The sequence below is a fragment of the Lolium rigidum genome, chromosome 1 (genome assembly GCF_022539505.1).
Source record: "Lolium rigidum isolate FL_2022 chromosome 1, APGP_CSIRO_Lrig_0.1, whole genome shotgun sequence".
Classification (NCBI taxonomy): domain Eukaryota; kingdom Viridiplantae; phylum Streptophyta; class Magnoliopsida; order Poales; family Poaceae; genus Lolium; species Lolium rigidum.
Genome location: NC_061508.1, coordinates 201,556,138 through 201,566,974, shown reverse-complemented (window position 1 = coordinate 201,566,974; position 10,837 = coordinate 201,556,138).

Below are 10,837 nucleotides of genomic sequence, written 5' to 3'. Positions count from 1 at the left end.
TCCTCCACCCCTGTCTTCTTGTCCTTTATTTTGTATGCTCCTCCTCCAATTACTTCCGTGACGATATAGGGACCAAGCCATGGTGACTCGAGTTTTTCATGACTTTTTTGCGTGAGCCGAAGAACTAAGTCCCCCACTTGAAAAGATCTTGGCCGCAAACGTCGGCCGTGATAATTTTTCAAGTCCTGTTGATATTTGGTGACCCTTGATAATACTTCGTCTCGAGCTTCGTCGAGTGTATCTACATCGTCTTCCAGTGCTGTCTTTGACGCTTCTTCATCATATCTTTGTGACTCTAGGCGAGTCGTGCTCTATTTCTATTGGAATTATCGCTTCCGCGCCATGGACTAGAAAAAACGGGGTTTCTTGTGTCGCCGTATTTGGTGTTGTTCGGATGCTCCACAGCACACTTGGTAGTTCTTCGGGCCGGGTATGTCGAGCTTTTTCTAAAGGTCCCAACGAGACGTTTCTTGATGCCATTGCGGATGATGCCATTGGCTTTCTCGACTTGCCCATTGGTTTGAGGATGTGCAAGCGACGCAAAGTTCAGCTTGATACCCACCTCTTTGCAATAGTCTTTGAATTCATTGGATGTGAAATTGCTGCCGTTGTACGTGACGATGCTTGTGGGGCACTCCAAATGCGAAGACGAGGCCTTTTATGAATTTCTACTGCAGATGATCCGTCCGGTGAATTTATCGGCTTCGCTTCTATCCACTTTGTAAATTTGTCGACGGCTACTAGCATGTATTCCTTTCCTCCCGGCCACGATTTGTGTAACTTGCCCACCATATCGAGTCCCCATTGTGCAAAGGGCCACGACAAAGGTATTGGTGCTAGCTCTGCTGTCTGGAGAGTGAGGTTTTGCGGCAAACCTTTGACACGCGTCGCAAGTTCGTACTATGTCCTTAGCGTCCTCAATTGCTTGTTAACCAGTAGAATCCTGCCCGAAAAACTTTGGCTGCGATAGCTCGACTACTTGCATGGTGGCCACATATTCCTTCGTGTACATCCTTTAGAATTATTCTTCCTTCTTCAGGTGTGACGCACCTTTGCAAGACGCCTGAAATACTTCTCTTATATAATTCTCCCTTAACCACTTGTGAAAGCTTTGGAGCGTCGAATTACTCGCCTTGCCTCGGCTGGATCGTCGGGTATTTCTTTCCCGAGTATATATGATATGTATGGCTGCATCCACGGTATACGTATTACCATGACCAGGTCTTGCTCTTCTTCTTCTTCCTCTTGCTTCTCCTTGGTAGCCCCCGAGGGTTTCTTCTCCTTCTTTTTTGATTTTGTCGACTCAGTGGATCTCTCTGTTATCTCTTTCCAAAATACACCTGGTGGGATCTGCAAGGCACTCTGCGACCCGATGTTTGCAAGAACGTCGGCTTCGTCGTTGCTCAATCTACTAATATGATTTACTTCGCATCCATCGAATAACTTCTCGAGCTCATTGTACACCTCCTTGTATGCCATCATGCTATCATTGATTGCGTCACATTGGTTCATAACTTGCTGAGCTACCAATTGTGAATCGCCAAAGATTTTTAATCGAGTTGCTCCGCAAGCTTTCGCCATCTTCATCCCGTGTATGAGAGCCTCATATTCTGCTTCATTGTTAGATGCGTTAGGGAACGTCATCCGAAGGATGTACTTCAACTTGTCGCCTTCGGGTGATATGAGTACTACTCCTGCGCCAGCCCCTTCTAGTCTCTTGGACCCATCAAAGTTCATAGTCCGGGTTCTCGACAAATCCGGAGGTCCTGTATTTTGCAACTCCATCCACTCTGCGATGAAGTCCGGCAGTATTTGCGACTTTATTGCTTTTCTTTTTCGTACGTGATGTCCCGAGGGAAAGTTCTATTCCCCAAAGGGAGACACGACCCGTAGCTTCTGGATTGTTCGAGTATATTTGACAAGGGAGCTTCGTTGACCACTATGATCGGGTGTGCCGAAAAATAGTGGCGCAATTTCCGTGCTGTCGTGAACACTCCATATGCTAGTTTTTGGTACTGAGGGTACCTTTGTTTTGAGGGCGACAAGACTTCGCTCACGAAGTATACTGGCCGCTGCACTCCATGGATCTTCCCTTCTTCTTCTCTTTCGACAACTAACACCGTGCTAACCACTTGGGGTGTGGCTGCAATATACAACAGGAGAGGTTCCTTTTCCTTCGGAGCCACCAGGATTGGTGGTGTCGAGATTTTTCGCTTCAGATCCTCGAAAGCTCTATCGGCCTCTTCGTTCCACTGGAATTTATCTCCTTGTTTTATCAGCGCATAAAATGGTAACGCTTTTTCTCCTAACCTGGCGACGAATCTGCTCAAAGCTGCGACTCGCCCAGTTAGCTGCTGTATTTCTTTCAACTTTGTTGGCTTTCTCATTGTTACTATAGCTTGTATTTTGTCGGGATTTGCTTCAATCCCTCTTGCTGAAACTAGAAACCCCAGAAGTTCTCCTGCTGGGACGCCAAAAGAACACTTCGTCGGGTTCAGCTTGAGGCAGAATTTGTCGAGGTTGTCAAAAGTTTCTTTGAGATCCTCGATCAGCGTTGCCCCCCTTTTTTGACGTTATGACGACATCATCAATGTATACTTGCACGTTTTTCCCGATCTGTGTTGCTAAACACTTCTGCATCATCCTCTGATATGTTGCTCCCGCATTTTTTAGACCGAAGGGCATTGTCTTGTAGCAAAACACGCCGTAAGGTGTAATAAACGCTGTTTTGGCTTCATCATCTTCTTTTAATCTGATCCGGTTATAACCGGAGTATGCATCCAAAAAGGAAAGACGTTCACAACCTGCCGTGGAGTCGATGATTTGATCGATCCTTGGGAGGAGAAGTGATCCTTAGGGCAATGTTTGTTGAGACACGTAAAGTCGACGCACATGCGAAGGACTGTCGTGTTTTTCTTCGGCACCATCACCTGGGTTAGCTACCCATGTGGCTTCGTAGATATCTCTCCGATAAAACCAGCTTCCTCTAGTCGATTTATTTCTGACGAGCATGGCTTTGCGGTTTGGTTCCGAAAAACGCCGCAAAGGTTGTCCGATTGGTTTCATTGTTGGATCCAAATTTAGGTGGTGCTCGGCAAGTTCCACAGGTACTCCCGGCATGTCAGCTGGACACCATGCGAAGATTTTCCAGTTCTCACGGAGGAACTCGACGAGCGCGCTTTCCTATGCGATATCCATGTTGTTTGCAATGGATGTCGTCTTTTTTGGATCTGTCGGGTGAATCTGCACCTCCTTAGAATTTTTCTCTGTGTTGAAAGTTGATTCTTTGTTTGGCCTTCCAACGTCTGGCAATACGTCGTAATCAGTCATGCTTTTCGACGCCAAGTATTCAGCTTGCATCCCGAAGGTTTCTGATAACCGATGGAAATCCTTGTCGCACTTATCAGCTAAGGCGAAACTCCCTTTGACCGTGATTGGTCCCTTGGGTCCAGGCAATTTCCATAACAGGTATGTATAGTGTGGTACTGCCATAAATCTAGCGTATGCTGGTTGTCCCAACAAAGCGTGGTACTGCGATGGGAAATCCACGACTTCAAACTCCAGTTTCTCGATTCTATAATTTTCTCGGGTTCCAAAGCCGAACGTCAAGGTTGATCTTCCCCAATGGGTAACTTGGTTTCTCTGGTGTGATGCCGTGGAACCTTGTGTCCGTTGGCTTCAGGTTTGCTAAGGATATGTTCATCTTCCTCAATGTATCTGCATACATAAGGTTTAAGCTGCTGCCACCATCTATGAATACTCGAGAAACGTCAAATCCTGCGATAACTGCCGGCAGAATAAGTGCTGACTGCCCTGGTCGAGGGACTTGCTGCGGGTGGTCCGCTATGGTGAAGCCGATGTCTTGCCCTGACCAATTGAGGTACTCAACTGTTGGTGGAGGCATTTTCTCTGCCATGAACACCTGTCGTGAGATTACTTTTTGAGCTCTATTGGACGGCCTTCCCTTCTGAATCATCGACACTGCTCCGTTGGAATTAGGATCAACATAAGGTGGTGGTGGAGGTGCTGCCGCTATTCTGAGCTGATGCCGATTGTCTTCTGTAATCGCGGGAGGTGGCGGTAGGTGAACTTCGCTCCTGGGCTCCCGAGGATTTCTCTGTGCTGCTCGAGCGTGAGCATTTTCTGCGTATCTAAACATTGCCTGAAAATTTCGACAGTCTTTCTGCAGGTGCCCTGATTGTCTTTTCCCATTGCTGTCGAGGAAAAAGTGCATCTGGCACGGTCCGTTCAGCATTTCTTCGGGGGACACGAAAGGTCTTGGAAACCTCGGCCCACTATTTTGTCTATTGCGGGAGTCGTCTCTGTTGTCGCTTCTCTCGCTCATTACTTCTCCGATAATCATCTCTATTATTTCCTCCTCGCGCGGCTCGGAATCCAGCCGAAATTTGCCCTGGAGCGTCGTAGTTCTGATACTGCCGAGGAAATCGTCGCCTCCATTGATAATTTCGACCACGGTCCTCCTCTGGCGACCTGTGTCGTTTATTGTGGACAGCGTCTTCTCCGTCTGCCCATCTATTTGCTATCTCCATCAACGCGGATACTGTTTTTGGATTGGTCCTTCCCAAATCTTCGACAAAATCTCCACGCCTAATCCCTGCGACAAACGCATCTATTGCTCTCTCGTCAGATATATTTTCTGCCGAGTTTTTTATGATGTTCCACCTTTGGATATATTTTCTCATTGACTCATCTGGCTTTTGTCGACATGCCCTCAGCTCTTCTAACGACGCAGGTTTTTGCACGTGGACCTGAAGTTCTTGACGAATACGTCCTCGAAACTTTCCCAGCTGTCGATGGATCTCGGCGGAAGTTTTTTGATCCAAGATCGTGCGGCTCCACTTAAGTGCACCTGAATACTTTGCATGGCTGTTGCTCTAGTTCCTCCGAGTTAGCTTCACCGTCTCGAGGTAATCAATTAGCCAATCCTCCGGATCTTGCAGGCCGTCGAACTTTTTGAAGTGATCGGGTAACTTGAATCCTGAGGGGACTCGAGTTTTTCGGACTCTTCTCGTGAAGCACGGTAGACCGCACATATCCTCGTCATTAAGCTCCGGGGACTGCCGATGATCTCTTCGCTTTGCCTCGCTCTATCGACCCTTGCTTGTGCTCCTGTATCTCTTGCTCCACTTGGTCCTTCCGGAGCTGCCGCCGTTGCTTGCCGCAGGTCGTGGACTATTTTGCCTTGCCGCTCCTTCGGGAGGCGTTGCTACGAACGTCTGTCCCCATAGCTCCAACCCCTGCCAATGCCATGTTGTATAATGTTTCCCTTGGATCTCCTGGGGGTGGCTCGGATGCAAGGATGTAAGCTTGTGTCGCCATATACCCAGCTTCGGTGTCTTAGGGATAATATTTCCTCTTGTATCTATCGACATAAAAGACATGTCGAGGTTTTGAACCAAGTGCTCTCTTTACGCTTCGGGTATGTGTTGTAACCTTGATCTTCCTCTGTTCCGAGCCTCCCTGTGGCTATCACCCGAAACTCTAGATTGTCCACTTAGATCCGCCCTTCTCCTGCTGGATGCAGAAGCTGCCTCCTTTCTCCTGTTCAACTCAGCTGTCTGTTTTTCTATTTCTCGGGCAGTTCGTGCGAGCCTATATTGATAAGCTTGCAGTTCTTGAGCTGTGGCTGTCGTCGTCATTGGCTCCGAACCATCTAGGTCTTTTGCCGCTCTATCCCAAGCTGCCTGTGGAAGTTGAACTCTGACGCGTGGTGTGGGCCCGACATATTTAGTGCCCATACCTCTCCTTAGATCTGAGGGATCGACAAAAGGATTTCCCAACTCGTCGAAAGCCTCCGATGTTTCCTCTTGATTTTCTATAGCATAAATCTGATGATATTTTGTACTCGGATCTATGTTGGGTTTGGTGACATCATTGTTGAGATTGATGAAGACCTTGCCCACTGTGAGAGATTTGTCGATGAAGTTGTAACTGTCGACATCGCTTGAGCCATCGCTTATATATGAGTCCGCAGATGACTCAAACGATGCATTGCTAAAGATCTTGGCGAGTTTCTCTCTTGCTCTGATGCTGACGTAACGTGTTGCCGAAGTTTCTTCTTCTGACTCAGTTGACGATGCATAGCTTGAAAAATCAGAATCGACCGCCGACGATCCCGACGAAATCGGAATTTCGACACGATACGATCCTTCCTTCTCGACGCGGAAGTGGAACCTTCCGAACGTCATCTCCAAGGGCTCCGCCAGATACGCATATGCATCCAAACGGGAGGGTGGGTGAGGAACAAAATCAACAAGACCAGCGGCGATCCGTTTACCTCGATCCATAGTGTTGCTTCCGGTTGACGATGTCGAAGATCTTGAACGTGCCATCGAGATCAGATCCTTACGCCTCTAATCCCCACAGACGGCGCCAATTGACAAGGGATTAACTTGTCAATGCCTATGGATTGTAGGCTAGGGTTTAGTTAGAAGTAGAGGGCAAGTAGATCTCGAAGGTTTCAGCCGAAAAGTACTCGACGATTACGAAAACTAGGGTTTGCAGACAATGATTCGATGATCTCCTCGTCCCTCGACTCCCCCTTTATATAAGAGGTGGAGCCGAGGGTTTCGTTTTGTACAAGTTACAAAGTCCGGGACGGTTTCTAACTCATCCCGCCAGATTACAAATAACACTTCCTATTACAACTCTATCTTTTCCTTAAATACATCTTGGGCTTCCGAATCTTCTTATTCTTCGGGTAGTGGGCCTTCAATAAACCCCGGGTACTATATTCGACAGGCCCATTTGGGATGCCTATGTCACCATGGATAAAATGCGGGTGCACGAGGGCCTCGCACCCTGGAGACACGGTCAAAATCAAGACACGGGCTCTCTTGGCAAGAATAGACGGCTGAGATTAGACAGAGTCAAAATCGGATGGCTCGCGTGCGCTGAGCGCTGTGAGGCCCCCTATGGGGGGCATCATATACAACGTTAGATTACAAATCGAAGACATGTGTAGAACTGCAAGGGGCTCGAGTCCACATCTAAAGGTATAAACGATGCCCCCCATAGGGAGCCTCACAACGATTTCAACTTGTGGATCGTCGGATCTTTTCATCGGTGCATCTCGTCCGTTCGTTTTGGGCATTCCTCTCACTAGCTAATCCAGTATAAAAGAAGGATCCAGTGAGGAAACCCTAGCATCTCTACACAATCCGCGTGCAGCCACCAGCCAATCCCGCAGCCGCCGCCCCCGTCGCTTCTCCTCCCCTTCCCTCGTCCTGACCGTCAGCCAGCGCGTCTCCGGCGAGCAGAGGAGGCCTCCTGGCTGCCCACCCTTCTCCTTCTCCCAAGCCCCATCTCTAACCCCCAGCCCCAGCGCCACTCTGCCTCCCTGGACAGCCGCCGTCCAGCAGGAGCAGCGCGCCGCCGGCGCAAGTAGGAGGGGACCCGTGCCTCCGACCGGCGGCCGCGTACCGTGGGGCCGTCCCGTCGTGCTCTTCTCCGTCGAGGAGGCAAGCGAGGAGCCAGGGAGGAAGCCCTCCATGCTGCCGCTGGTGCACTTCATGGGCTGCCGGTGCTAGAGACGACGGCGAGGTTTGGAAGCTGCAGGGTACTTCGGGGCCTCCCCCGAGCTGCTCGGCGTGGAGTCCGCGGCCGAGCCCCTCTCCATCATCCTCTTTCTTGAGGCCTCCAAGATCATCCTGAAGATTGGCCTAGCAGATCCTCACCACGGAAGAAAATCAGAAGACAACCTGAAGATTGGCCTACCAGATCAACCTGAAGATTGGCCTACCAGATCCTCACCACCAACCGCTGTTGTCATCCAACCGTGACTTCACCGAGCCGTCCTTCTCTGCCTCTTGCGTTTTGCATCTGACCAAGACATGGGTAATCTTCTGCTCTTGTTTTGTTTGTTCATCTTGAGGTCGAAATTAGAATAGTTCATGCACCAGTTTCTTGAGTACGTTTGGAGGGTGGGGCGAGTGGAGTCCCCAGTGATTTTCTCCGGCGGCGGCAGGGATGTGGACCAGTTCTGGCTGTTGCTGCACTGGTATAGACAGATTTTGTGAGAGTGATAAGCTCGATCTAATTCCCCACCTATATTTTGGTTGTCTATTTGTTATTTATTTCATCTTTCTATTGAATAATAGATTCATGGCTTAATTTCGTGTGGCTGGTGCAAGCAAGGTACTTCAAGATGAGGGGGAAGAGGTGGTGGACATGGGACCGCGAGCATGCTCCAGTCGTTGTAGCGGAGAGATTGGCGGTAGGTCCGCGGTGCAGGAAAAAATAGTTGGGTGGTGCTCCTCCGCCTCTTATATGAGACTACCATGGCAATGATGTCCGAATTGAAGCACACCACACCTCGTTCAAATTACACCATTGATTTGAAGGTATACTTTTTCCGCTTTCTTCCGTTATTTTCTTACCGTTCTTGTGTGTTTGAAGATATACTGGAATGCTTGATGATATGCCTACAGGAATAAGGGTCTAAGGATGTACAATTTTGCAGCTGATGGTTTAATTCTTCAAATGGGAGCTTCACATGGTCATGTTCTCTATGCGATTTCTTTTTCTAGATTTTTGTTTCGTGGTTGATGCAAAATTAGTGGTGCAAAATTGGGGATTTACCTTTCATTTGTGCTCACTGATAGGAACAACTCTACAAGATTACTCGGAGATCAATTGCGGGATATGATGATTGGCATCCTTAGGCCTGAATCTTGTATCTACATCTATACGCACTCGTCCAATCTAAAAAAATATATTCAAGGTAAGTTATGCCTTTCTCTCACTTACTGATTCTCTCTTGCCTTTTCTTTACATATGATCATTGTTTGTGTATGTTTTACTGTGTATTCTTGTACGTTTTACATGCGTTCAGTTTTCTGGTTGCCTAATTGCAATGCATTTCCCCCCAACGATTCAGCTCTTAGAGAGCTTACAGATCTTAGAGAGCTTACATGCCTTGTTGCGGCATGGTATTGCTCTATACTTTCATTTGCAAGAGTTTTTTTTTTCATTTCGATTTTTTTTTGCAAGAGTTTATATCATGAATTTAGTTACTTTACGAATTTGCAATACGAGGATATATTGGGTTTGACTAATTTTAGCTGTTCTTGCGAGTAACTCCGGTCGAATAGATCGAACTTATCATTTTCGTTGGTCTCAATGCGGGGTAGCTAATACATAGTGTTAAACTTGAAGTTTGCAACGGAGCTTTTAATTGTAAGAACTAACAAGTGTTTCTGGTGCTATTTATTTTCGGCACATGCTTCTTCGAGCGGGTGACTAATTAGTTGTGGTATTTTATCTTCAAATACAAAAGAAATTTAATGGACATAGTATGTATTTTATTCAGGTTTTGCTGTTTCTATGCAAAAGAATGCCCTCAAAATTGTTGCCTTCTACATAGTCTGATTTTGTAAGTGATCTACAGCTCGTCCCCCTTATTGTCCTGAAAGATATTTTCTCTTTATTATTCAAGCAGACCTAAACACTGAGGAGGTGTATGCACAGATGACTCATCTAAAATTTGTGGCGTTCTCTCGAACTTTTCCGTTTATATGTACCAATGCCCTAATCATTGTGTTTCTTTTGATCCGATGTTTATCGGTATGCAAAAGAAGCATTCCGACCGTCGATTTGCACGAAGCCGAGGCCACAAATGCAGTTCTTCTGTAAGATGCTCACCATGAGTGATGCAAGCACACATGGAGGCTTTTCCGTCCCTCACCGTGCTCCTCCTCTTCCTCTTGTATGAGACGACGGCGATGGTCTCTGAATTGGAGCACACCACATCTCCTTCCTCCTCCATCTTCCTTCATGAGTTCCTTATGTTTTCGTTTCCCTCTTGTGACCTTATAGATTGTTACTCTGCAAATGGTTCTTTACTTTTAAGTTTGGTCAGCTGCTTTGTCCATGGTCTCTGACACTGATGGTTACTAATTATCCTAAGCAAAAGGGGACATTTAGGGATGCGACCGACTATACTAGGACCCCATGTGGTTTATTCTTTGTATCTATAGATTTCATTAATTATGGATAGCAACGGGGCTCATTGATATGTGTTGTTCTTCAAGTTTAGCAATATTTTCTGATTTGAGTTACTATCTTAAGGAAGCTGAGGCAAGTCAAATGTTGAAGAGCACCAAAAGTTTATTATGAAACTTGAGGATGCTAAAGGTTGCTCTGCTTCTTCATGTGATATTTCACATTACCAATTATCCTCTGAAGCTATATGCCTTCTGCATCTAATGTTTATACGACAGGAGGTATCATAATAAGTGCTACAGATTAAGTAGTGCCCCCATGTTATAAAAAATACACAATACTGGAATTTAGCTGCTTAAAAAACCAATGATTTTTATGCTTCCTTTTGTTTTCTGAACGACATATATGTTGCTGATATATTTGCTAACTTTGGTGCAGGGTTGAAGGTCAAATGATAGGTGGACTTTTGAATGATTGGGATCTTCAAGAAATAGGTCCAAACAAAGTTGGTGGGAGGGTTGTCGGAAAAGCACCGAGATAATGCAGCAGGTATGGCTTCATTATTTTGTAGTTCATCTCTCTAATGTAATTTGGTCTTTTACACTTACCTTTGGTTTACAGCCAACAAACCTCAGGTTATCAAGTATCACTAATCCATTTGATCTTCTGTTGGACGTTTATTCAGAGGCTGTTGACCTGCCACTACATTTGTTAGAATGGAGTGACATTGAGCAGAGTATACTCAACAAAGGGCTCACAAGGTAAAAATATTCGGCAAGCTTCTTTTCCACCCCATGTGATGTGCTTAAGTTAATGGGCCATCGATCAGAAAGTATAAAGCAGGATTTGGGCACCTGACCTTTTACCTTTCGGG